Here is a 15,941-nt window from a genome sequence, read left to right as displayed (position 1 = left end):
ATATTCCACTCCATAAGCGCACGGATAGTAGTGATCTTAATAATTATCACCCCATTTCAAGGCTTCCTTGAATAGCTAAGATTCTTGAAACCCTGATAAATGTACAACTATGCTATTTTTTTCTGAGCAATGTTCAATACCATTCAAAAGTTTGGGGTCACTAAGAAATGTCCTTGTTTCCATGAAAACATACATGAAATGAGTTGCAAAATGAATAGGAAATACAGTCAAGATGTTGACAAGGTTATAAATAATGATTTTTATTTGAAATAATAATAGTGTCCTTCAAACTTTGCTTTCATCAAAGAATCCTCCATTTGCAGCAATTACAGCCTTGTAGACCATTGGCATATTAGTTGTCAATTTGTTGAGGTAATCTGAAGAGATTTCACCCCATGCTTACTGAAGCACCTCTCATCAATTGGATTGGCTTGATGAGCACTTCTTACGTACCATATGGTCAAGCTGCTCCCACAACAGCTCAATAGGGTTGAGATCTGGTGACTGTGCTGACCACCACATTATAGACAGAATACAAGCTGACTGTTTCTTCCCTAAATAGTTGTTACATAGTTTGGAGCTGTGCTTTGGGTCATTGTTCTGTTGTAGGAGGAAATAGGAGCCGTCCACAGGATATGGCATGGCGTTGTAAAATGGAATGATAGCCTTCCTCCTTCAAGATCCCTTTTACCCTGTACAAATCTCCAACTTTACCACCACCAAAGCACCCCCAGACCATCACATTGCCTCAACCATGCTCCTCCAGCATCTTACAATGTTTTCTGCGTCTCACGAATGTTCTTCTTTGTGATCCGAACACCTCAAATCTGTACATAACACTTTTTTCCAATCTTCCTCTGTCCAGTGTCTGTTGTTTTGCCCATCCAAATCTTTAGTTTTTATTGGCCAGTCTGAGATATGGCTTTTTCTTTGCAACTCTGCCTAGAAGGCCAGCATCCCGGAGTCGCCTCTTCACTACTGACGTTGAGACTGGTGTTTTGCGGGTACCATTTAATGAAGTTGAGGTCTTGTGAGGCGTCTTTCTCAAACTAGACACTGTAATGTACTTGTCCTCTTGCTCAGTTGTGCACAGGGGCTTCCCACTCCTCTTTCCAGTTTGCGCTGTTCTGTGACGGGAGTAGTACACAGCATTGTACGATATCTTCAGTTTCTTGGCAATTTCTCGCATGGAATATACTTAATTTCTCAGAACAAGAATAGACTGACGAGTTTCAGAAGAAAGTCCTTTTTTCTGGCCATTTTGAGCCTGAAATCGAACCCACAAATGCTGATGCTCCAGATACTCAACTAGTCTTAAGAAGGCCCATTTTATTGCTTCTTTAAATCAGGACAACAGTTTTCAGCTGTGCTAACATTATTGCGAAAGGGTTTTCTAATGATCAATTAGTCTTTTAAAATTATAAACTTGGATTAGCTAACACAACGTGCCATTGGAACACAGGAGTGATGGTTGCTGATAATGGTCCTCTGTGCGCCTATGTAGATATTCCATTTAAAAAATCAGCCGTTTCCAGCTACAATAGTCATTTACAACATTAACAATGTCTACACTGTATTTCTGATCAATTTGATGTTATTTTAATGGACAAAAAAAGTGCTTTTCTTTCAAAAACAAGGATATTTCTAAGTGACCCCAAACTTTTGAACGGTAGTGTATGTTGAATGTATACCAATCAGGGTTTAGGCCGGAGAATAGCACTATTACAGCAACCACTTTAGTTATTAATGATCTTGTCAATGCTTCCGACACTAAAATGAAATGTGCTGAATTGTTTGTGGACCTGTCGAAAGCTATTGATACTGTTAATCATGCTATTTTATTTAACAAGTTGTCCTCGATATGCCTGTTCTCGGTTTCATGATTATCTTAGTGACAGAAGTCAGGCCATCGTGATGGATGGGGTTAAGTCTTAATTTCTTGAAGTACATAAATGTGTACCACAGCGGCGATTTTGGGACCTGTTCACTTCACTATTTACAGTAAATAAACAGTAAATAAACACCATTGGTCAAACTACATCTATATGTGGATGGTACTATTATGTATGCTATTGCCCCGACTGTTGGTCTGGCCGTGTCAAAACTATAGTCCGATTTTATAGCTATGCAGGAATCCCTTGCTGATTTAAAACTTGTGTATAATATGGGGAAAATGAAATAGTTGTTTTTAAACTCTCGTAAGAATGTTTCAGAATAATTATATAGTGTGTGTGCCACACTCTACTGCCACGCCCATCTTACTTTTTAGTGTTGTTGATCAAACCTGCTTTACTAACCTGAGTTACAATACTCTACTCTGCTATTAACTTTTTACATCGTGAATTTTACAATAATGCTAATTAATCGTGTTTGGTGTAGGCTTAACTTGGCCTGCTGTTTTGATAGCGTTGTAATACTCTCTCGGACAAGTTGGGAATTCCCTGTCAAGAAGAGAGACACGGAAGCCCAACTAGCCTAGCAAGCCTGTAGCCTCAAATGGAGGAAGTTAACAAACATTTTCAATGCTGCAGGAGCTGTGTTTATTTTTGCTCTATTCCAGGACAATGTGGACTGCCCTGACATTCAATGTAGCAAGTGTTTGCTTGCAGAGGACTACAGGGGCAAAATGGCTACTCTAAGCAAACAAGTAGCAAATTTACACAAGCTACTGGGGAATCCAAGCCCACCTACTTTTTCTTCCTATTTTACCCCAGTTGCCTGACCCGGCTTTGGCCTGGTGGAAGTGTTACCGCCATGTCGGCTCTCTACAGCCGACTGGCCGGTGCTATGCAGGGATCCCTCCCTGAAGCGGTTCCCCCCCTTCCCTGGAGAATGGAGCTAGTAGGGTGATTCTGGATGACTTGGTTGATGTTCCTGTTCTTGACCCTACCAACCAGCCATGGCGATATGTCACTCGTTGTGGAATTCGAAAGCAGCAATCTCTGGCAATGGCGGCAACCTTGGTGATGGTAAACTCGTACCGGACACAGACTAGAAACAGCTTTGCTGCCCTGGATCCAGAGGTTCCAGTGCCGCCTTCCCTGGGGGAGTCTGATTCGAGATTGGTTCCGGAGGTACCTACAACTTCGTCAGCTGTTCTGGCTCCCTCTCCGGTAGCTTCCACCTCGGGTTCAGATCCCCAGAGATCCGTGCTTCATCGGACTGTGAAGCTCTCTGAGACTCCGGCCCATTCATCATCCACAAAGGATACTACAGCTGGCTCAGGTCAATCGGACCCCACAGCCCTTTGGTCCTTGAGGGGTTTGCGAAACCACTCGAGGCAAAAGAACTGCTGGACCTCCTCCAGTAACATAATTAATGTATATCTAACTCCCCTGAATGCCTCTGTCGATCCTACAGCTATTGCATGCAGTAATCATGTGCCTATGAACCAGAGTTATATTGTTAGCACTGAGGCGGTGCACCCTAGTAGGAAGACTAATGCGTGCAGCTCACCCTGCACTGTCAGCTCAAACAAAAATCTATTTGTAATGTTTACTTCTGATAAGCTTCCAAGTAAAGCAATAAAAACAATCAAGCATCCCAGAAAAGTGCAGAAAAATAGCCCACATTAAAATATTATAGCCTAAGAAACAAGATTAATGAAATAGTGAGAGGATCTCATGTTAAATATGGCTACAGGTTCACCTGCCTCATTCTTGCGAGAAGCCGTTATGTACCACCAAGTGCTAACAGTCAGTATCTGGATAATATCTGTGAAATGCTTGATCATTTATGTGATATCAACAGAGGTACTTTTTCTGGGTGACCTAAATATTGACTGGCTTTCATCAAGCTGCACACTCAAAAAAAAGCTTAACTGTAACCACTGCCTGCAACCTGGACCAGATTATTAGTCAATTTACCAGGGTATTTACAAACAGCACAGGAATGAAATCATCAACATGTATTGATCACATATTAACTAATGCTGCAGAAATCTGCTTTAAAGCAGTATCCAAATCCATCGGATGTAGTGATCTCAATATAGTAACCATATCTAGGAAAACCAAAGTTCCAAAGGCTGGGCCTAATATAGTGAATAAGAGGTCATACAATACGTTGTGTAGTGATTCCTATGCTGATGATGTAAGGAATATTTGCTGGTCTGTGGTGTGTAAGGAGGAGCAACCACATGCTACACTTGACACAGTTCTGAAATTGCTTATTCCAGTAACTAATAAGCATGCACCCATTAAAAAAATAACTGTAAAAACTGTTATATCACTGTGGATTGATGAGGAATTGGAAAATTGTATGGTTGAGAGGGATGAGGCAAAAGGAATGGCAAATAAGTCTGGCTGCACAACTGATTGGCAAATGTACTGCAAATTGAGAAATCATGTGACTAAAATTACTTTAATGATTTTTTAATTGGCAAGATTAGCAAACTTAAGCATGACATGCCAGCAACAAACGCTGATACTACACATCCAACTATAACTGATCAAATAATGAAAGACAATTGTAATTTTGAATTCCGTAAAGTGAGTGTTGAAGTTAAAAATATATATTGTTGTCTATCAACAATGACAACTTGGATGGAAAATTTCTGAAGATAATATCGGATGATTTTGCCACTCCTATTTGCCATATCTTCAATCTAAGCCCACTAGAGAATATGTGCACTCAGGCCTGGGGAGAGGCAAAAGTAATTATTCTACCCTAGAAGAGTAAAGCCCCCTTTACTGGCTCAAATATCTGACCAATCAGCCTGTTACCAACCCTTAGTAAACTTTTGGAAAAAATTGTGTTTGGCCATATACAACACTATTTTACTGTAAAAAGACTTTCAGCACGCTTATAGGGAAGGACATTCAACAAACATGGCACTTACACAAATGACTGATGATTGGCTGAGAAAATGTATGATAAAAAGATTATGGGAGCTCTTTTGTTAGACTTCAGTGTGACTTTTGACATTATCGATCATAGTCTGCTAATGGAAAAACTTGTGTTATGGCTTTACACTCCCTGCTTTATTGTGGATAAGGAGTTACCTGTCTAACAGAACACAGAGGGTATTCTTTAATGGAAGCCTCTAACATAATGCCGCTAGAATCAGGAACTCCCCAGGGCATCTGTCTAGGCCCCTTCCTTTTTTTAAACTTTAGTAATGACATGCCACTGGCCTTGAGTAAAGCCAGTGTGTGTCGATGTATGCGCATGACACAACACTTCAACTACAGCGAGTGAAATCACTGCAAAACTTAACAAGGAGCTGCAGTTAGTTTCATAATGGGTGGCAAGGAATAAATTAGTCCTAAATATTACATAAGCTAAAAGCATTGTTTTTGGGACAAATCATTCACTAAACTCAAAACCTCAACTAAATCTTGTAATAAATAGTGTGAAAATGAAGCAAATTGAGGTGACTAAACTATCATGGTCAAAACATATTGATACAACAGTAGCTTAGATGGGGAGAAATCTGTCCATAATAAAACACTACTCTGCCTTCTTAACAACACTACTCTGACCTTTTAACAGCACTATCAACAAGGCAGGTCCTACGGGCTCTAGTTTTGTCGCACCTGGACGACTGTTCAGTCGTGTGGTCAGGTGTCACAAAGAGGGACCTCGGAAAATTACAATTGGCTCAGAACAGGGCAGCACGGCTGGCCTTTAAATGTACACGGAGAGCTAACATTAATAATATGCACGTCAATCTCTCATGGCTCAAAGTGGAGGAGAGAATGACTTCTTCACTACTTGTTTTTGTAAGAAGTGTTGACATGCTGAATGTACCGAGGTGTCTGTTTAAACTACTACCAAACAGCTCAGACACCCATGCATACCCGACAAGACATGCCACCAAAGGTCTCTTCACAATCCCCAAGTCAAGAACAGACTATGAAAGGTGCACAGTACTACATAGAGCCATGGCTGTAAGCAGTAGAAACAGATTTTGAAAACGGATTTAAAAAATACACCTTATGGAACAGCGGGGACTGTGAAGAGACACACAGGCACAGACACACATACACATGCTAAGGCATGCACACTCTATACACACATACATATGTGATAGTGGAGTAGTGGCCTGAGGGAACACACTAAATGTATTGGGTAAAGTGTTATGAAATGCAATGTCATATAATATTTTAAATTGTATTTAACTACCTTAATGTTGCTGGACCCCAGGAAGAATAGCTGCTGCCTTGGCAGCAGCTGATGGGGATCTTTAATACAAAATACAAATGCATGTTCCACAATACACAAACACAACAAAAATGTGCCATACCACACAATGCTGGGTCCAATGTTGGCACCATTGTAACAAGTTGTAATCAAGCCCTGGTCTCCAGCATCGAACAGAAGAGGAATGAATACCTGATGTGGTAGTCTCAGGTTGGACTACTACAATTCACCTTGATTCTGATACACACACACACACACACACCACACACACACACACACACACACACACACACACACACACACACACACACACACACACACACACACACACACACACACACACACACACACACACACACACACACACACACACCACACACACACACACACACACACACACAAACGCAAGCTTTGCAGGTCCATCAACCCATTTAAATACCTCTCACACCCTACAGTACCCTGTGGATCATGAGACCTATTTATTGACACTTTATGTAGTGTCCTGTAATACTTAGTTTGAAGTGAGACACCTTCGGTCATTCATAACACATCTGTGATGACCCTCCCACTCTGTCTGCCGAAATCTTTCTCTTTGCGCTTGTTTTCCTTAATTGGATGTTGGTGAGCGGAGCCGGGAGGGTCGTCAGCAAAATGGAACACACCTGTGTCCCGGGATAAATACACCTTTTCCCCATTTATTGAGGAGACTCTCTCCATGCAGACAGACTTACAGATTTTGGTTGTGGCATTTTTTTTTTTTTTTGTGGCCGTTTTGTTGCTTTGGCACCTTTCAACACCCCTCATTATCACATTTATGCACGCAAACACTCACTTACACTACTGATTACACACACCATTGTTAATTGTATTTAGTTTACTTCAGTTAATAAATATTTTGTTATTCCCTATCTCCACGCTGTCTCCCTCTCTGTTATGAACTTCGAGCTGGTTCGTGACAAGTGGGGGCTCATCTGGGATCTTGAAGGTATTGTTTGAGAACTCCGTAGGTGCTTTGTTTCCATCTTTTATTACAGCTTGTTTGAGTTGTAATGTTTGGTGCCCAGTATTGGTTGCCTTTGTTTGGTAAACTTGGCACTGTGGTGGATAGTTGGTTGTGTACTGCGTTGGAGCGAGTATATTGGTTGGTTTCCAGGCCCCTGCCGAGGCTGGAGACTTTTGCTCTACTCACTGTTGGGACATCGGTCTGAGGTGAGTACAATAGGCTGTGTACCTCAGTGGGAGATTTGGGTAGGGTAGTGAAACTTGCTACCTGGAGCTATAGCATTTCTTTTTCCCCTGTTAGGCTTAGCGACGTGTTTCACTTTGGAATACGTTAGGCATGGTTATTTTGTTATTTTTGTGTGGTGTCTGTGGACTGAGCAGTTGTCTCGAGGGCACATCCGTGGCTTGGGGAATCTGCCAGTGTGCTGTTTCTTTTTTTCCTTGCCAGAGGGCTACAGTGCGCAATTACCCACCGCAAATCCGCATGAAGACGAGGGTTGCATTATTGTAGGTTTTGGGGAAGCTCCATATACATCTCATCTCTCTTCTGTGGTGCCCAGTGTGATAGTCATTTCTCTTGTGGTCTGGTCTGGTGTGCTCAGCAGAGGGGAAGAGCAATAATTTTTTTTTTGTATTTCTTGTGACTATGGTGTCTTACGTAGACGAGTTAATTCGCTTTCCATCAGAGGAACTGTTAGAATTATGTACTAAAGAACAGCTGTTGAAGAATGCTGAACACTACAAGGTTGGCCTTCAATATCAACCTAATATAATTTTAACCATTTATCACTCATTTCAACCGGGGAGACATCGAGTCCTCAGCAGAGGCTGCCCCAGTGGTAACTTCAAGAATACCACTCCATCAGATTGGCCTTCAATATCAACCTAATATAATTTTAACCGTTTATCACTAATTTCAATCTGATGGAGAGTGGTATTCTTGAAGTTATCACTGGGGCAGCCTCTGCTGAGGACTCGCAGTCTCCTCATTTCATTACAATGGCTGCTCTATCTGTTTGCCCTAGTAGTCGTGTTTTTGAACAACAGAAAGAACTGCTTATGTTACAGCTAGAGCATGATCGTGTAAAGTATGAAAAAGTATTGGCATTTAAACAGGATTTGGAGCGTGCTAAAATCAAGCTGCAATAAGAGCGGCTAGAGTTGGTTAGGGAAGGAAAGCTCTCAGGGCAGAGTTTGCTCTGGGAAGGTGTTCCAGATTTACCTAGGGGTCGTTCCTCTTTTAGTCGTGCCCCGGACACATTTGATATTGTTGGGAACTTATGGTTGTTGCCTAAATTTAAAGAGAAGGACCCTGAGACATTCTTTTCGTTGTTTGAGTGAGTTGCTGACGCTAGGAGTTGGCCTGATTCTGACCGCACTTTAACCTGTTGGGGCATGGCAGTATTTTCACGGCCGGATAAAAACCGTACCCGATTTAAACTGGTTACTACTCCTGCCCAGAAATGAGAATATGCATATAATTAGTAGATTTGGATAGAAAACAATCTAAAGTTTCTAAAACTGTTTGAATGGTGTCTGTGAGTAAAACAGAACTCATATGGCAGGCAAAAACCTGAGAAGATTCCATGCAGGAAGTGCCCTGTCTGACAATTTGTTGTCCTTCTGTTGCATCTCTATCAACATTACAGCATCTGTGCTGATACGTGACACTTTCTAAGGCTTCCATTGGCTCTCTAAAGCGTTCAGAAAGCGGAATGACGTGTCTCCTGTCTCTGGGCAAAGTACAGCAGCAGAGTTTGTAAGTGGTCGGCCTGGGGACAGTGAGACTGAGATGCACGTTCACGAGACTTCTCAATTTTCTTCTTTCAGTCTTTGAATGAATACAACGTTGTCCGGTTGGAATATTATTGCTATTTTATGAGAAAAATAGCATAAAAAATCATTTTAAACAGCGTTTGACATGCTTCTAAGTACGGTAATGGAATATTTTGTATTTTTTTGTCACGAAATGCGCTCGCGCGTTACCCTTCGGATAGTGACCTGAACGCACAAACAAAATGGAGGTATTTGGATATAACTATGGATTATTTGGAACCAAAACAACATTTGTTGTTGAAGTAGAATTCCTGGGAGTGCATTCTGACGAAGAACAGAAAAGGTAATCCAATTTTTCTAATAGTAATTCTGAGTTTAGGTTGCCCCAAACTTGGTGGGTGTCAAATTAGCTAGCCTGTGATGGCCGAGCTATGTACCGTAATTTCCGGACTATTAAGCGCACCTGAATATAAGCTGCTCCTACTGAATTTAAATTTGTATTTTATTTTGAACATAAATAAGCCGCACATGTCTATAAGCCGCAGGTGCCTACCGGTACATTGAATCAAAATAACTTTACACAGGCTTTAACGAAACACGGCTTGTAACAAAAATAAATAGGCTTTAACAAAACACGGCTTGTAACAAAAAATACAAAATTTGCAGTAAGCTTTAGTTGTCTTTTGCACTGAGTCAATTCCTCACGCTGCTGTTTCCAACGTCTTATCATCAACTCATTAAGACCAAGCTCCCGTGCAGCAGCTCTATTTCCTTTTCCAACAGCCAGATCAATCGCCTTCAACTTGAAAGCTGCATCATATGCATTTCTCCGTGTCTTTGCCATGATGAGGGTGACAAAATGACTACCGTAATCAGAATGATGGGAAGTTTGAGAGCGCTCGATTTAATCTAAACTGTAAACAAAAAAGTTGTTTGACCTTAACCCGTTCGGCAATTTCATTGGTCTAATGAAAGCTTCATGCCGCCAAAAAACTGAGCACGTCACAGAATGTGTTTAAAAAAAAAAAAAAAAAAAAAATTGAAAGCGGGAAAAATCCATATTAGCCTTGTCATTGTTTAAGCCGCAAGGTTCAAAGCTGGGAAAAAAGTTGCGTCTTATAGTCCAGAATTTACGGTACTCAGAATATTACAAAATGTGCTTTCTCCGAAAAGCTATTTTAAAATCTGACATAGCGTTTGCATAAAGGAGTTCTGTATCTATAATTCTTAAAATAATTGTTATGTATTTTGTCAACGTTTATCATGAGTAATTTAGTAAATTCACCGGAAGTTTTCAGTGGGTATGCTAGTTCTGAACATCACATGCTAATGTAAAAAGCTGGTTTTTGAGATAAATATGAACTTGATTGAACAAAACATGCATGTATTGTATAACATAATGTCCTAGGAGTGTCATCTGATGAAGATCATCAAAGGTTAGTGCTGAATTTAGCTGTGTTTTGGGGTTTTTGTGACATATATGCTTGCTTGAAAAAATGGCTGTGTGGTTATTTCTGGCTATGTACTCTCCTAACATAATCTAATGTTTTGCTTTCGCTGTAAAGCCTTTTTGAAATCGGACAATGTGGTTAGATTAACGAGAGTCTTATCTTTCAAATGGTGTAAAATAGTCGTATGTTTGAAATATTGAAATTATAGCATTTCTGAGGTTTTGAATTTCGCGCCACGCTCTACCACTGGCTGTTGAATAGAGTGGGTCGCTCACGTCCCACCTAGCCCAGAGAAGTTAAATAATGGAATACAATTTAGCTAATCAGGTAGAGCCTTCAGAATGCCAGAGTTAGGGAGATTAGAACAGGCAGACATAGAAGTTGAAGAAATACTAGCAGAACAAATGAGAAGACTGTTTGTTAACCATACCCTTATTTCCAAGATTTTGTGTCCAGCAGGTGAATTACAGGAGAAGGTGATTCACGCAATACAGCCTGGAGACTGGGTGTGAATCCAATCTTTGAAACGAAAAGATTAGAAACAGCCCCGTTGGGAAGGACCCTACCAGGTTCTGTTAACCACCGCCTTTGCCGTTAGAATAGCTGAGAGAGCCACTTGGGTTCACGTTACCCACTGCAAGAAGGTAGGAACACATACGAGCACTACTGATCACACACAGAGTTAGGAGAAGAACCGATTACCAATAGGGTTCGGGGGTTACCTCCTTAACGAAGATTCCCTAACCCGACCTGTCATCATTGTGTGTGTTCCTAGAGTGTGAGTATGGGGTGGTTCCGGGCAGATAGGCTACAGGCAGGAGAGGGTTGGTGATTTTTGGGAATATGGGGGACCCTAAGCTGCATCATAGTACTAATATTATTCTTAATACATCCAGATCCACCACCAGTCGGCATAAATCGTACCGAATCTCTACCATTGTTGAGAAGCAAAAGACAAACTACTCAAAATAAGGACAGGCAAGGAAGAGTAACATATAAAATAGGGGTTAGAGAAGGACAAAACACGAGATTTAAGATGAGGGTACTAAATATGACTAACGGGAGGGGACACTGTTATAAGGAGAACTGACGACAACACCTCCTGATACCTGTGTCAACCAACTATGTCCACGTGTTCCTGGTCCCAGGTGTTTAAACACACATGGGGCAGGGAATATGAGACTAATATCTGGAAATGGAGTGCACGGTGGGCTGTTGAACGGAATAAGGATATTCCCTCATGTATGTTGGGAGTAGTAGTAACTATACAAAATGTAACTAGGAATGACATGCAAATAAAGTATGGCATGCGCTGATGAGTATGGCAAGGATACCTGCCTATCATTTCAATTGACAGACACTACAGTGAAATAAACTGTAGTAAATCCGTTATTAGGAATTGATAATTTAGGTGGAAAATCCTTTGGTTCCACTAGTCTACCTGATGTGAAGGATTTCCTTCTTCAAGAATGGAACCAAGGGGAGATAGAAGGAATACCAGATGAAAATCTCTGGTTAAGATGGATGAATTACACAGCCAGGGCTCTGGGCCAAACGAATTGTTATGCATGTTCCACTGGGCGACCAACTATGTTGACTGCTCCAATGCCAGACTATGCTCTCTTGTGTGTTAGACTTAGGATCTAATCAGGAAGAGGTCAACTGTACAGGGATGGGGTTGGCCAGATTAAAACGCGCAGCCAATCCACCTCAGTTCACTCTAACTCCTGGAGATTATCAGTGTTATAGACACAGGAATGGCAGTAGGGATTTGGGAGGTTTTAATGGATGCAAGACAGTAGTGAATGTGACAGACTTAGATTCGGAAGTGCAGGAGAAAATTCTGGACCTCACAGCACCAATTACTGATGTATGGTGGGCATGTACCAACCAAGGACGCATAAGGCAGTGTTACCAAAAGGGTGGGTAGGTACTTGCGCCCCGGTGTTATTGGTTCAACCAGTGAGGATTAGTCATCAACGGCCAGTTGTGAGTAAAATAGAAAGAAATAAGAGAAGTCTGGTCCTAGATGAGGGTAGCCCCATATGGATGGATTCCATAGGGATCCCTAGAGGAGTACCCAATGAATACAAGGCGTTGAATCAAATAGGTGAAGGGTTCACAACTACTTTCTTTTGGTGGGTTACGATAAATAAGAATGTGGATTGGATAAACTATATCTATTATAATCAACAAAGATTTGTAAATCAGACTAGAGATGCAGTGAAGGGAATCTCTGACCAATTATCTGCCACCTCCCACATGACTTGGAAAAATAGGTTGGCTCTTGATATGTTATTGGCAGAAAAGGGCGGAGTTTGTAGAATGGTGGGGGGTCATTGCTGTACTTTTTTATTCCTAATAATACATCACCAGAGGAGACTGTAACTGAGCCTTGGCTGGGTTGACCGCACTAAGTGAAGAATGGGCTGAGAACTCAGGGGTTAATACATCTGTGACAGGGTGGTTTGATGAAATGTTTGGCAAATGGAAAACCATAGTAGCTACTATCGTGGGGGCTGCTATTGTTTGTATGGGTATGCTGGTATTATGTGGTTGTTTTTATTCCCTGTGTCCGAGGTTTGGTGAGTAAGGCGTTGGAGAATGCAGTGACTCAGCAGATGGTGAGGTACGGGCCTATCCCAGAGTCTGACCAATTGAATGAACGATATACAGATCCAGACCTGATGGACACCGCTGATACATTCGATCCTGAGGAGCCGGAACTTAACCTGTTATGGCTAGGGGGCAGTATTTTCACGGCTGGATAAAAAACATACCCGATTTAATCTGGTTACTACTCCTGCCCAGTAACTAGAATATGTATATAATTATTGGCTTTGGATAGAAAACACTCCAAAGTTTCTAAAACTGTTTGAATGGTGTCTGTGAGTATAACAGAACTCAAATGGCAGGTCAAAACCTGAGAGATTCCTTTACAGGAAGTGGCCTGTCTGACCATTTCTTGAACTTCTTTGCCATCTCTATCTTTTACAAAGGATCTCTGCTCTAACGTGACACTTCCTACGTCTTCCATGGGCGCTCAGAGCCCGGGAAAAACCTGAATGTTGGCCTTCCCTGTAGCTCAGTTGGTAGAGCATGGTGTTTGCAACACCAGGGTTGTGGGTTCGATTCCCACGGGGGGCCAGCACAAAAAAATAAACATGTATAAAATGTATGTATTCACTACTGTAAGTCGCTCTGGATAAGAGCGTCTGCTAAATGACTCAAATGCAAAAATCCCAGCCCCAGGCTGAAACACATTATCGCCTTTCTCAAGTGGCCGATCAAGGGACTGTGGGCTTAGGCGCGTGCTCTGGCCGCCCCCGTCTTTGTGATTTTTCCTCTGTTTGCCGAAAAGGAGATTCCCGGTCGGAATATTATCGCTTTTTTACGAGATAAATTGCATAAAAATTGATTTTAAACAGCGGTTGACATGCTTCGAAGTACGGTAATGGAATATTTAGAATTTTTTTGTCACGAATTGCGCCATGCGCGCGACCCTGATTTACCATTTCGGATAGTGTCTGGGACGCACGAACAAAACGCCGCTATTCGGATATAACGATGGATTATTTTGGACCAAACCAACATTTGTTATTGAAGTAGCAGTCCTGGGAGTGCATTCTGAAGAAGACAACAAAAGGTAATCAAACTTTTATAATAGTAAATCTGATATTGGTGAGTGCTAAACTTGCCGGGTGTCTAAATAGCTAGCCCGTGATGGCTGGGCTATGTACTTAGAATATTGCAAAATGTGCTTTCACCAAAAAGCTATTTTAAAATCGGACATATCGAGTGCATAGAGGAGTTCTGTATCTATAATTCTTAAAATAATTGTTATGCTTTTTGTGAACGTTTATCGTGAGTAATTTAGTAAATTGTTAGCAAATTCCCCGGAAGTTTGCGGGGGGTATGCTAGTTCTGAACGTCACATGCTAATGTAAAAAGCTGGTTTTTGATATAATTATGAACTTGATTGAACAAAACATGCATGTATTGTATAACATAATGTCCTAGGAGTGTCATCTGATGAAGATCATCAAAGGTTAGTGCTGCATTTAGCTGTGGTTTTGTTTTTTGTGACATTATATGCTAGCTTGAAAAATGGGTGTCTGATTATTTCTGGCTTGGTACTCTGCTGACATAATCTAATGTTTTGCTTTCGCTGTAAAGCCTTTTTGAAATCGGACAGTGTGGTTAGATAAAGGAGAGTCTTGTCTTTAAAATGCTGTGAAATAGTCATATGTTTGAAAAATTGAAGTTTTTGTATTTTTGAGGAATTTGTAATTTGCGCCACGCCTATCATTGGATATTGGAGCAGGTGTTCCGCTAGCGGAACGTCTAGATGTAAGAGGTTAATGAGACTATTTTCAATGTTTAGAGACTGTTTATTCAATGAAAATCATGATGCAAATCCTAAACACAAGAGTTATGATTGGAAGTAGTAGTAAACAGCCATCGATGAGTAGATGATGTATGCACATTTAATGGGTTGATTTGGTATGATTTTATTTTCTAATAAAAATGTATGTATCAGTGTGTAACATTTAGTCAAAGGGTGGATTGATAGACTAATTTGTATGGGTTAGAATAATGACTATGGGTTAGAATAATGACTAAAGTGTTCCACTCTGAAATTGTATGATAGTGTGAAATGTTTGAGAATCATGAGAAGATAAAACAACGAGGTGGGTAGATATGTTAGAATTGTAATACTAGGGTGTTATATTCTTTAGTAGGGATGTAAACAGAGTGAAGTTGTACAATAGATAATAGAAAATCATTAGAGGGTTTCAAACCAAGAGGGCCCCAATGGGGGAGGGGAGGTGAAAGCCTTGAAGAATGTGACAATATTTATGTTTTTTTGTGGTTAGGGGAAAAGTACTGGTTGTTTGAGCAGGGAGTGGTCTAAAGATAGGAATGTGTGTGTGTTATAAAAGGACTGAGTCCTCATATTTTGACTTCAGAGCTCTCATGAATAAAGATCTGTGAACCTTTTCTATAAAATCTGAGACTTTGCCCAATTATTAGTGAACCCAGGTCTTACAAACCTCGGTGAATTGGTTAAAGATTAAATGCATTATTGGAATTGAAAATGCCCTTAACAGACGCTCTACTTCCTTTAACCTCTTCGCTACAGGGGGCAGTATTTTAATGGCCGGAAGAAAAACGTACCCAAATTAAACAGCCTACTACTCAGGCCCAGAGTCAAATATTTGCATTATATTAGTAGATTTGGATAGAAAACACTCTGAAGTTTCTAAAACTGTTTGAATGATGTCTGTGAGTATAACAGAACTCATATGGCAGGCAAAAACCTGAGAAAAATCCAACCAGGAAGTGGGAAGTCAGAATTGTAGTCTTTCAGACCATTTTCTATTGAAACTACAGTGTCTGTGGGGTCAACTTGCACTTCCTAAGGCTTCCACTAGATGTCAAGTCTTTACAAAGTTGTTTGAGTCATCTATGGTGAATTTTGACCGACAAACAGCCGGTTCAAGCAGTGGACAGTCTGAGGTCATGTAGTTACTCCATGCGCATTCATGCATGGATAGCATTTTTTAATTT

The sequence above is a fragment of the Salmo salar genome, chromosome 11, assembly GCF_965601325.2.
Source record: "Salmo salar chromosome 11, fSalSal1, whole genome shotgun sequence".
NCBI lineage: Eukaryota > Metazoa > Chordata > Actinopteri > Salmoniformes > Salmonidae > Salmo > Salmo salar.
The sequence above is the reverse complement of the archived record's forward strand: the minus strand, read 5'-3'. Positions refer to the sequence as shown.